Below are 13,103 nucleotides of genomic sequence, written 5' to 3' on the forward strand. Positions count from 1 at the left end.
AATTTCTGAAGGCATGTATAGCCTTACTCCTCACTGCTCTCTTATAGAGACAGGACACCAAGACCCAGTACTTCCTAGCTACAATTGAGGTGGCTTCAGCATGTCCTGTTGCTTAGTCCTAAATTTTATGCTTGTTTATAGTTTTGCTTTGGGTAAGGAAGATTCAGAACAAATTTTAAGTTAGGCTGGTAATTCCTCCATTGGTTTTTGTGGGCTGGGACTTCCTGGATATCAGCTTATTTTAACTTGTCTCTAATGGTTTTCCCCCCTGTGCAGTGTGGCTGTTGGTTATTGTGTACTTTCTATATACATTCGAAAGTGTAGAAAGCCCTTTTATGCTTGGTATCCTGTAAACACGTCTAGTGTATAATAAGTCCCCTTTTTTATAAATACATTTAGCCTGTTTCTACCATTAACCTCCTCCACAAATATGTAGGGAGACATACTTTTGGTTTATAAATGTGGGGAGAAACGAGGGTGGAAAGACTGTGGTAATTTTGCTAGTTCTGAAAAAAGTGTTGTTATATAGTCTTTCTTCTCTATACATTACCGTCCTTGAGCAGTTATTGTTTAATGTAATCTGAAAAGGGAAAGGAAAAAGGGAAGGGGGGGGGAAGGATCTGAAGGAATCTGTAGACTAAATAAAGAACGTGTTTTATAGAAATTGCGGGCACTGTTGAAGAGGCTGGTAGTTGCCATCTGGTTGGTGTTTATTAACGAAACATCAGTTTTCTTGGCTGCTAAATATGTTTGGTGCCCTTTTCATTGCAAGATTGAGGCACTAATAAACACATGTCAGTTTAGTTTGTTAGCTCCTCTGGGCCTGGGGCCTGCTCTTTTTGTATTTCAGCTATTCCCTAAAGTATCATGTGTCTCCATTCATATGTAAGTTGCCCTTGACCTATCTTCTTTTTTCTTCCACTTCACTCTGTCTTCTAAATTAATCTTGAAGATCTCACTGGTCTGAGAGCTTTGGGCGTGCTTTATACCAAATATTTTTATGTCCAAAAATATTTAAATACAGGCAAATAAAATGTCAATAAAGCAACATTTTTAAAAAAGTTATATAACCACTGATGTTGCAAAACAGAACTGATTTATTCATCACAGACTTTTATCTTCCCTTTTCATGTTATCAGGACGATAACACTGCTAACTAGTTTGGTGGTAAGGCTGTCTGGCTGAAGGCCCAAAGAAAATTATATGTCTGAATGGAGATTTGTTTTATCCAATACATTGCACAGGTACTATATCGTGACCTGCCACTCCCTCTCTTTTTTAATTAAATGTGAAACCACTTTTGGTCACGCTTTATACTTCATCAGAAGCCTAATTATGATTACATTCAAAGGGCGGAAGGAAATCACAGTATTTTAATATTCATTTTACTGATTTTGCAGTTTGCGGTACAATTAGGAGTTCAAAGCGTTTACATCTTGAAGGTCATAAGGAAGAATAAAAATGATGTGCTTAAGTCCAGCTCAACTCTACATCCTTGTAGTTTTCTTTATGGAAATAGTTCCTTATTCCTGTCTTCTCGAGATTTTTCTAACTTTCAATTCTATCCTAAAGCTGTGGTATTCATTCCTCTAAGGATTAACCTAACCCAACTCTGCTTAGCTTGAGTCTAGTCAAAGTCTCAGAGCTGTTCATAATTATATTCCTTTAACTGGATAGAAACTTCTGAGCACTGGTACTCCATATTTCAAAACACGCCAACTTGGAAGCAAAACGAAGAGTGTGTTAAGAATATCTTGTTGTATCATTGTTTCCTGTAGTACTTGGGAGTGTTTGAAGGTTTCTGCAATATTAGGATCTGAATTTGGACTTTTAGACAAAGCGTTGCATTGATTTAAAAGTACTCAACTTAGAGAGACATGGAAAATTGGAATTGGAAATGCTGAAATCAACTAGGCTTGAAATTCTTTCTTTTTTTACAGGAGGGAGAGCAGAAAATTTAAAACCACATGCTCAATTTTGTTTTACTTAAAAGTTTTATGTAGCTTTACAGTGGCATATATGCCTTTGTAAAAAGGTAAAGATTGAGTAAAGGTGAAGATAAAGGTGAAGATTGTTCATGCTTTGCAAATGTTTCACATCTTTATTTTTGCTGTCTTCTCATATTCCCACACCAACCTCAGGGTTCTTTCCTAAAGTGTGTGGCAATATGTCGATGAAGATTCCCAGTCATTCAAGTAGAGTTGTCTGGAAGTTGAGTCATGGCAACTGGAGTTCTTTTCTGAAGAAGCTACTTGGATAAGCATTTCAAGCCAACAAGAAAAAAAATCATATCTTTATATATAACATTGCTCTGTTATTAATTAAAACAGTTCATCTATTTTGGGCTTTCTACAAAGCCTAAAGCAAAAGTACAACTGCATAAGTGCTACTCTTAATGAGTGAATTCTATTCTTAGAGGAGTTCATTATTTTCAGAATCATGAAGAAGGTTAAATAAAACTGGATTGATTACTTACTTACTTACTTACTTATTTTCCACCTGTTTTGTAAAGAAACAACTCTGGGGGGCTTACAGCATAAAACATTAAAATCATAACATATCTCTAAAATAATAAAAATAAAAGCCCTGGTACAGATAAAATTGTAATTAAAAGTTGAAGAGGGAGGAAAAGGTAGGATTGCCTCTTAAGTCATCAACCACCTGATGCATGTCAGGGTTCCAAGCCAAAAGATAGAGCTAGCTTTTCAAGCTCCTGTGGAAGGTCAGGAGGGTGGAAATTTCACTTCAGGGGGGGGTGAGATATTCCAAAAGGTGAGAGCCACAGTGGAGAAGGCCTTTGTTTTGGACCCTGGACCCTGTCCTGGAACTTTCTTGACTGACGGGGCCCACAATATGCCTCCTCAAGTAACATTTAACAAACAGCTGAGAAATTCTACATCAATTTTTCATCTAAGCCAGGTCTCTCCAACCATTTTCAAAGCAGCTGCAATCCTACTAAAGATACCCCTAACTGATTTGTTACTATGTATTATGTAGACCACATTGAAAAATGTGGTAGCACAATGCTATGTCTTACCACTGTATATTTATCATTCCATACAGGTGGGAGATGTTTCTAAATGCATATACCAAGTAATAAGCTTATAAAGCTGGGGGGGGAAACTGCATTACAGGTAGTCAGTGACTCACGACCATAATTGAGCCCAAAATTTATGTTGTTAAGTGAGACATGTGTTAAGTGAGTTTAGCCCCATTTTGCAACCTTTCTTGCCACAGTTAAAGGTAAAACAATTAAGTGAACAACTGCAGCTGTTAAGTGAGTAACACAGTTGTTAAGTAAATCTGGCTTCCCCATTGACTTTGCTTGTCAGAAGGTCGCAAAAGGGGATCACATGACTCCAGGACACAGCAATGGTCATAAATATGAGCCAGTTGCCAAGCATCTGAGTTTGATCAGATGGTCATGGAGATGCCGCAAAGGTCATAACTGTAAAAAACCGTCATAAGTCACATTTTTCACTGCCATTGTAGCTTTGAACAGTCAATTAAACGAACTCTTGTAAATCAAGGACTAACTTTGTCCCGATATGTAAATTTTTCTTTATGGAGAAAGTTTTTAGAAATACAATATTCATCTATAGTCTAAAATAAAACAGCCAAAAAGTTGTCCTCAACTCACTTCACGGTTAACTAGAACTTAACTAGAACTTAACTTGACAATAACTACTGGCTTGTTTGTTTTCTTTTCATTCTTTGCTGCACTTCCCCTCTTGGCTTGCATAGCAGTGTTGCTGCCCAGTTATCTTTTTATACTGCATTTCTAGATAGAGAAGATCTTTGAAGGTTGATGGAATCAAGGAGTGTCTCCATATCTCCTTCTGCTTAAAGATACCCAAGTTGAGTTAGGGCATGGGTAAGTTGCCGCTCGTGGCTCCCATGTGACATCGCTGCTCCGTAGCCTGCACTGGCTTCCTGTGGTCTTTCGGGTGCGCTTCAAGATTTTGGCTTGGGACCCGGGTACTTACGAAACCGCCTGCTGTTACCTTTTGCCTCCCACCGACCCGTACGCTCTCACAGAGAGGGTCTCCTCAGGGTGCCGTCCGCCAAACAGTGTCGGCTGGCGGCCCCCAGGAGTAGGGCCTTCTCTGTGGGGGCAGTGATGCTCTGGAATGAACTTCCCCCTGGCCTGCGTCAAGTGCCTGATCTTCGGACCTTCTGTCGTGAGCTCAAAACATATTTATTCATTAAAGCGGGACTGGCATAATTAGCGATGAATTTTAATTGGGTTTTCTTAATATTTTAAAATTTTAAATCTAAATTTTTAATTATCAGCCTTTATAATTTGCTTTTTTTAAATGTTGTTTTAACTGTATATATTTTGTTTTTATTTTGGCTGTACACCGCCCTGAGTCCTTCGGGAGAAGGGCGGTATAAAAATTTAATAAAATATAAATATAAAAATATAAAAGCCAAAGGATCCACTGGCTGACCAAGGGCTGAGGAAAGATAAAGAGAGAAAAGCAGTTTTTCAGTCTTTACTTTGATCCCCTTCGTAACAGCTGTTTCTCAATTACCAGATCCTATTTTTTTCCTAGGCAAGAGTTGAACTTCAGAGCTAGTCGTGTGAAGAGAGACAAGCCTGCCTGCTTTTTTTTCTTTCTTTCTGGTTCTGTTTTGTTGATCTGGGGAAGTCCTCCTTTTGCACAGAAGCCCTTTTGTCTCTCTGGCTCTCTTTTTTTCCAACCAATTTAATGACAAAAAAAAGGCATGTGCCTTTTCATTTTAGATAACTGTTATCTCTTATAAAAGTCTACACGAGAATAAGTAATTGACTGCACTTGGCTCTGGTACAGTAGAAGGAAGTTCTTTGATCAGTCAATGCTTTTTGTACCCCTCTTAAGAGGAAAAAATATGGGATGATACAGGGGCATGTTGAAGTTAAGCCTTTTCTTTCTCTCCCTCCCATCATATTTTACCCTGCTTGTTAGGTCCTTTGAAATTCTGCACAGGCTTGGAAGGGAAATTTCAGAATGACATGTCTATTTTCGAGCCATAGCTAAGAACATTTGCTTGGCTTAGACTTAAGGCTTGTTGTATTTGCATGTGTTGTCCTTTATCTGAGTTTTAAATCCATTTCCTGAAACCATATAAATCCAACCGATAGCCAACTATCAGCAGAGTGAATCCATGTAAATCCATGCGTAGTTGATTTGGTGGCTTGTTTTTCTATCAGGCAAGTAATTTTGTCTTTAATAAGTGTGGAAAATGATCCCATTTTAGTGATTTCCTTCTCAAGCGTGTTAAGGCTTGTAGATCATTCTATCTTTGCCAGCTTGAGGAGAATTCTCTGGGTTTGCAGATTTTTCTCTTTTTGGTTTCATTTCGGATTTAAAACAAGATTTTACTTTTTGATCTGCATAAGAGATAAGGCTCTTGCTTGTATTCACATGAATCTTTAAGTTTGGTGAAGCTTAAATGTGTGCTTATCTGAAGCTGAGGTCACTTGTGTTTCAGGAAACATTGGAGGGCTGTTTTACCTTCTCATTTTTTTATTTTACCCTCAGAATGAGCTCTTCCCTTTTCTGTCTTTCTATTAGGGATGTGGTAATATAATCCCAATCTGTTTATTTATAAACTATTCCCAGTGGCTTCAAGGGCCAAAACAGGTTGTCCCTAATCAGGGTGGATTTGATTTAAATTAAGTTGATTTTAAATCACGATTTAAATCATTAGTAAAAAGGTTTGATTTAAATCAACTCGATTTAAATCATAATTTTAAAAGAGCAACTGTCATCTCTGTCCTGCAGCGGCTCCTCCCCTGACCCGCTGTTGGCTCACCAACAGTCCCATTCACTTTAATGGGATGGCTGGTGATGCGGCAGTGACACAACATGGTGAAGGACCTGGCAGGCTGCAGGTGAGTGGGTGCCCACTAATAGGTGCTGCCATGATGGATCTGAAATGACAGGTGCTCTTTAAATGTAGGGACTCATTCTTGCTGATAGTTAGAATCTTTAATATTATTATTTGCAAACAAAACAAAGTTTTCCTATTTAGAGTGCATATTATCTCAGCTTTCAGAGCTTGGATTCATTGAATGAGTTTACCAAAAATGTAAATATTGCAGAATATACAGCCTCATGCTACATAACTAAGCTCCATTTCATGCTTAATAAACCAAATTATTAATGTAGCTTTATTAGAAAAATATCTTTAGATAGATTTTTACTCAAAATCATTTTTTATTAAAATAAATATGATAAAAAATTTAAAAAAATTATTTAAATTAAAAAAAAATCAGATTAAAAAAATCATCAATTTTTATCCACCCTGTACCTAGTTCATCCACTCAGAACTCCAAGTAGAACAGAATAAGTTTCACGTCTGAAATACATAAGAACCTGGTAAACCTACTAAGATTTAGATTAATTTAATTTTCTCTAGTTAAGGAAGACTCCTTGTCTAGAAAATATTTCCAGTTAGTGTATGTACTATCAAACAAGAATGACCAGCAGTCTGATTCAGTGATGTAGTTCACATATTAATTTTAGCTGTAAGGTTCCTGCTTAGTTTGGACTCAATAAATGAACCCAATTGTTATGACATTTGTTATGACCAGTTATAGTTAAAGCACATCACCCAGCTGGTATTAAGAGTTTATCTTCATCAACTGGATGTATGTTCTTTGGTATCTATGTCTAGGATAGTAGTCTAAGTATGTTTGAATAAGTTTATTTTATACATTTCCTATTCGGTGTTATTTTTATTTTTAACTTTATAATGTGCAAGCCACGTCCTAAATTATTGGGTGTAAATTATTTTAAAATAAATGCCACCTGCTTTCATTTATGCATGCATATTATTGTGAGTATTGTATTCAGAAGTGGATGAGGTTTTTTTTTTTTTTGAACACTCAGTCATGCTTTAAAGAAACCTATAGTTAAATACAGAGTTTCTCAAACTTGGCAAATTTAAGACATGTGGACTTCAACTTCCAGAATTGTTGAGCCACTTGTTAAGGTTGAGAATTGCTCAAATTACCTTCTAAAATTCTTCCTTGAACTTGGATCTCTACTAAGTCTTTCTAAAGTTTCTTCTTAAAATGATGTCAGATAAAATTCTTCTTGATCCTCTGATTAAGTCAGATTCTAAAATAATGTTTCTTTTCCCTAGAGAAAAGTCAGTAGAGAAATAACTAGTTATAAAAGACTGATGAAATGTTTCTTTAGTGGAAAGAAAGTGCAAAAATCAAAAGGCATACAGATTCACAAATGAATACTAACGTTATTCTGTTAAGTAGCAAAATCAAGGAAATGGTTCGATGATAGATTTGTAGCATGAGCTGTTGTGGCCTAAAATCCCTTTTATAATATGCAATTAGCCAGGGAATGGCGATACAAGTTTGCACTTATGTTTGATTGACACAAATTATTAATGAATAAAATTTGTTATTCTTCAATAACAAAGCCATATAACTTTTTGCTATTGTGCCCCAAAGGTTTTGATATTCGCTTTGCTGATGAAACATAGTTTGATTGATTTATTTATATATGTATGATTTTATACAAACAATCAGAATGTTTTAATAATGCTCAAACAAGCCCTGGAAACTTGATTTTCAAATATATATAAACTATAGTATTTACGACAAATATACCAGACTGTATTTCTCTTTCTCACTGGCCTGCAAAAATCAGAGAAAAGCTGCAATTTTGTACTGGGTATCAAATATTTGGTTCAGGAGATGCCAAATATTTGTCAACAGACAGCAGCCCAAATTCAAGACCTGAGCACCATGCAAAGGAGTGAGTTCCTGTCCTAATTCCATCTCCTGCCAACCTAGTGGTTCAAAAACATGCAAATGCAAGTAGATCAATAGGTACCACTTTGGTCGGAAGGTAACAGCACTCCGTGGCATCATGCTGGCCACATATTCATGGAATTATTTCTGGAGACGCTGGCTCAATGGCCTTAAAATGGAGATGAGCACTACCATCTATGGCAGTGGTTCCCAACCTTTTCTTGTTTGAGGCACAACCTTTTCTTGTTTGAGGCACCCTTGGAAAGCCTTTCAAAAGTTCCCGGCACCCTTATAAGGAAATAGATATTTAAAATCTCCGTAGCTCAAAAGTTCCCGGCACCCTCAAAAGATCTCACGGCACCCCTTAGTGCCGCGGCACACTGGTTGGGAACCACTGATCTATGGTACTGGCTAGTGGAATAAAATCCGCAGGAACTTTTGTCAAATATTTATTTCTTCCATTCTTCGTTAGTGCATTTTCGTATTGAATAGAGCAGAGAGTTGGATCATAGTAATTCTTATCTACTCCTTTGCTTGGATAAAATTCTAGATGCCTGATCCTGTGAGATTCTGTGATAATCTGAATCTGATATAATGCAACTTGAATGCAGAAGAACTAGAGTTTATTGCTACACATTATTGGTCATGACAAAACTAAGTGGTAAAAAATGTGGAGGACACAGTGATAAGGTTTTGTCAACTGATATGTTGCATTGGTACAGGGATGACTGGATGGAGATATAAATTGAAATGGGCAGCTTTCAGTAGGTTCAAGCCTGTTCAGTTGCACTAGGCAAAATATTCCTCAGACGGTTGTGAAATTAGTTTTGAATTGTGGCTATTAAGGCTTTCATCATCGGTGCATTTTGCTATAGAGCTCAGGAAATATGTGAGGGTAGACCATTGTTGTCCTGATCGTCTCAGCATATAATTGTTGTCTTACCACGAATCAGCAGTTACAAATTGGAAAATGCTTAGTAAGGGCAGTCCCTGGCAGGCAGTCTGACAGTATTTTGGTATATTACACAGGATGATTTAAGGCTGGACAGAACTGGTGGGTTAATTCTAAAAGTTACATGTTCTTAATGTTCTATAGGCAACCTATAATTTGAACAGAGGACATGTCAGCCTCATGATGGTTGGTCCTTGCTAAGTATTATAGTTAAAATTGCAATAATTGCAAATTGTAAAATAGCTTCTTTTTTTCATTTGTATAAGAGGCCGGTTGAAAATATTAGCATCCAGACCCAGTGTAGAATGTATAAGAAAAACGTCTCATTTTACAAAATGAGGGGTTGATGACAATTGAGAAAAAAACTGACAGTTTGGATATCATGAAAAATATAGAAAAAGTCTATGTCTCGGGACTTTGTGTGCCTGCCCAAAAGGATTATGGGCTGTCCTTAAAGATCAATTTTGGGTAAAAGGTTTTTTTTTCATCCCATGTACTTACCAAATTGCAAATTTTAATATAAGAGATCATCCCAAACAAGGTCTGTTGATGTGGCCACTAAAATTTTACACCAACAAGATGGTTTATAATCTGTGTGTGAAAAAAAGGAGAAGAATAGTGAACTGAAGTCTGATCTCTAAACATACAATTTTTTTAAAGTATGATTTTATACAGTTAATTATGTTGGATTGCATTTTGTTTTGTATGCTTTTCTTCCTACTATTATTTGAAATGTGGGCCTTACTAAGTGCAGCTCTAAATCCAGAAAGGAATGTGTATCCTGCAATTATGGGTAGTATGTTGTGTCTGAGAATGAATGAATGGATGGATGGATGGATGGATGGATGGATGAATGAATGAAAAACGCGTATTTATTTTTTTTCTTTGTAAAATTGCTGAGGAGATACTATAGAGATTTTTGTTTGTTTTACAGTATACCTCAAGAATATAGTAGGCAGGTAAGAACACAACTGTTGTTTAGATTCCCTAATTTTTCATATGAAGAATTCAGATATCTAAGGTTGAGGCTTTAGCCATTTTACAGTCCAGAGCTTGACATGATGGGTTTTCTATTTGCTGTTTGTTGGATAGGTTGAGACTCTTCTTTATTTTAATGATATGGTGACATGTTCATTTATAAATTCTAAAAAAGGTATTAAAGCTACTGTTCCATATTGACAGCTGTCTAGTATTTTGCCAGATGGTGTATTTTGTGGAAGGTGGGAGATGCTGCTGGTTTTCAAGTAATATTGAAGCTACATTTTTCATGTGCGCAAAGCTAGGATCATCTGTCTATAGCAGAGTTAGGGTTAGACACCACTTTTCCTTCCAGCGACATACTGAGGCACTCATTTCTCAGAATAGGCTATTTAACTTGTATTATAATTACATTAAATTTAGTTGATTCTTCGTGCATATAAGTAATTAAATCATTTGCCATATTAGAGTTCGATTATTATATTTTGAAAGGATCTGAGGGTTTTTTCCTAGGTTTCTGTAGGTGGCATCTGGACCTGGAATTCTATCTTCAGATGTGTCTGGCAGAAATATCCTAATTTTTTCCCCTTAGGACTAACAAAGCAGTCTTATTTTCTTCTGCTCTTTTGTTGCTTTGGGATCTCTCCAAGACAAATAATTTGCAGACCTATTACCTTTAGTTATTCTTAGTTTATATGTCTAAATCTATAAAAAGACATGCTGATAGTAATAGTCTTAATATATTAGATAACAGCCGATTCACTGATAACACACTGATTCCACAAGAGTTGATCTTTGTAACTATATATGGAAAACCATTATTTCCCACTTAATTCAAAAGATAGAAGTTCTGGAAATCAGTGTCTAAACATTACAAGGCATTTACTTTGCATACTTTTGAAACTGAGTTACGTGGTTTTCAGCACAATTTGTGCCTCCCCTGATATTGCTCAATTGAAATTTTCATTGTTGTCAGTTGGCATGGTCAGTATTATGGGAGTTTTAACAACTGTGGTTCAACAACATTAGAAGAATGTACTCTAATCCAAATGCATTGTAAGCCATTAGAACCTCATACTTTGGTTAGGCAGAGTGGTAGGTGGAATGAGTAAAATAGCATTTGTACCAGTGGTGGGTTTCAAAATTTTTTACTACCAGTTCTCTGGGTGTGGCTTGGTGGGTGTCGCGTGGCTTGGTGGGTGTGGCTTGGTGGGCGTGGCAGAGGAAGGATACTGTAAAATCTCCATTCCCTCCCCATTCCAGGAGAAGGTTACTGCAAAATCCCCATTTCAGCTGGGACTTGGGAGGCAAAGAATAGATGGACGGGGCCAATCAGAGGTGATATTTACCAGTTCTCCAAATTACTCAAATTTTCTGCTACTGGTTCTCCAGAACTGGTTAGAATCTGGTGAAATCCACCTCTGATCTATACCTGATTTTTTTCCTTACATACCTAACAACAGTTAATAAAAACATAAGAAAGGGTTATTTATTATGTGAAAATATTTACAGATCCCTCACATCCAGGACATAAACTGTTTCAACTCCTACCCTCAAAATGACGCTATAGAGCACTGCACAACAGAACAACTAGACACAAGAACAGTTTTTTTCCCGAAGGCCATCACTCTGCTAAACAAATAATTCCCTCAACACTGTCAAACTATTTACTAAATCTGCACTACTATTAATCTTCCCATAGTTCCCATCACCAATCTCTTTCCACTTATGACTGTATGACTGTAACTTTGTTGCTGGCAATCCTTATGATTTATATTGATATATTGACAATCAATTGTGTTGTAAATGTTTTACCTTGATGAACGTATCTTTTCTTTTATGTACACTGAGAGCATATGCACCAAGACAAATTCCTTCTGTGTCCAATCACACTTGGCCAATAAAAAATTCTATTCTATTCTATTCTATTTAGACTGTAGGATCAGACTCAATGAGGAAAAAAGAGACATTTATTTCTCACAGCTTATCTGGGGTTCTGTTTTTCCGCCTTTTTATCTCAAACTATCTTGGTGCTACCACTTTAAAAAAAATGAATGGTTGGGAGAATATTACATTTTTGAGTTGTATATTCTTTCAACTATATAGATTGATATATATAGATAGTTTTCATTTGGAGCCGTGGTGGTGTACTGGTTAGAACGCAATATTGCAGGTTAATTCAATTCACTTCCAGGAGTTTGATCCTCATCAGCTCAAGGTTGACTCAGCCTCCCATCCTTCCAAGGTTGGTAAAATGAGGACCCAGCTTGTTGGGAGCAATATGATTCTGTAAACCATTTAGAGAGTACTATAAAGCATGATGAAGCTGTATATAAGTCTATCTGCTAGTGCTAAGTGCTATTGGAAGACTGCTTTGCTTAGTGATGCTTTAGCAAGTTATGACAGTGCTAAAACATGACTTTATGACCAGTCCAGTGGTGGTATTCAGCCGGTTCGAGTGAACCGGTAGCGGCAGCTGTGGGAGGCTCCGCCTACCCACCTGGATGTCATCACATCCTGTTTTTGATGTTCTGCACATGCACAGAAGGCCCTGTGTATGCCCTGAGGTGACACAGTTGAGCGAAGCGAGCGCACGCACGCACATGCACACTCACATTTGCAAAACGGTAGTGAAGGTAAGTGAATACCACCCCTGGACCAGTCCTTGCACTTATGACCATTAACGTCTTGTTCACAGGATTGAGATGCAGGAGTCTTGCAGTAGATGGGTGTTTAGGACTCTTGCAGTGTTCTGAGGTCATGATGTCTCATTGTGTACTTTATAGCTAGTTTCAGTCAATAGAGAATCTGGCAATAAAATAGCAAATTGTGTTCACGTGATGTCTCACTTAATGATCATGGGTGATTCACTTAATGACCATCAGAAGTGAGGTTGTAACCTGAGATGAGAATGTAATCTCGTGCTTAACCACATTGCTTACGATGGGAGTTATTGTTAAAATGAGGGGTACCTATATGTTTATTCTTTTACTCTGATTCGTTTTACATTTGGCAACTTTTCATTTATTGTTCAGTTTTCATGACATTAATAAAAATCCATAGGGGAAAAATTTTAAAATTGTTGTCTTTGGGTGCGTGCATATACGTTTGCACATGCATACATATGTAATCTAGCCAACTGAATGCCAGGGAAAATCACAGGCAGCTCAGGAACATAATAATAATTCTCCACTTGAATTTATTTATTATATACACAGTCTGCCTTTTTCTGAGAGGTTAAGCTGGCATAGATAGCCATCCCATCTGCCATCATTCTCCTAGGGATCTTATGAGATAGACAAGGATGAAAGAACAAATTCCTGAGTGAGCTTCCAGGCTATGGGTGTACCTGAGCCAGACTCCCCAACCCTAGTTTATCTTCTTAACCATAATGAATGCCACATAATTAAT

General features: G+C 37.1%; 1 protein-coding gene across 7 annotated transcripts in view; it reads left to right on the forward strand.

Annotated features, from left to right (window-relative positions):
• Positions 1 to 13,103, forward strand: part of TRPS1 (transcriptional repressor GATA binding 1) — a 305,789-nt gene that overhangs the window by 27,175 nt on the left and 265,511 nt on the right. The window lies entirely within an intron of this gene.

This window comes from Ahaetulla prasina, chromosome 3 (genome assembly GCF_028640845.1).
Source record: "Ahaetulla prasina isolate Xishuangbanna chromosome 3, ASM2864084v1, whole genome shotgun sequence".
NCBI classification, from domain to species: Eukaryota; Metazoa; Chordata; class Lepidosauria; order Squamata; family Colubridae; genus Ahaetulla; species Ahaetulla prasina.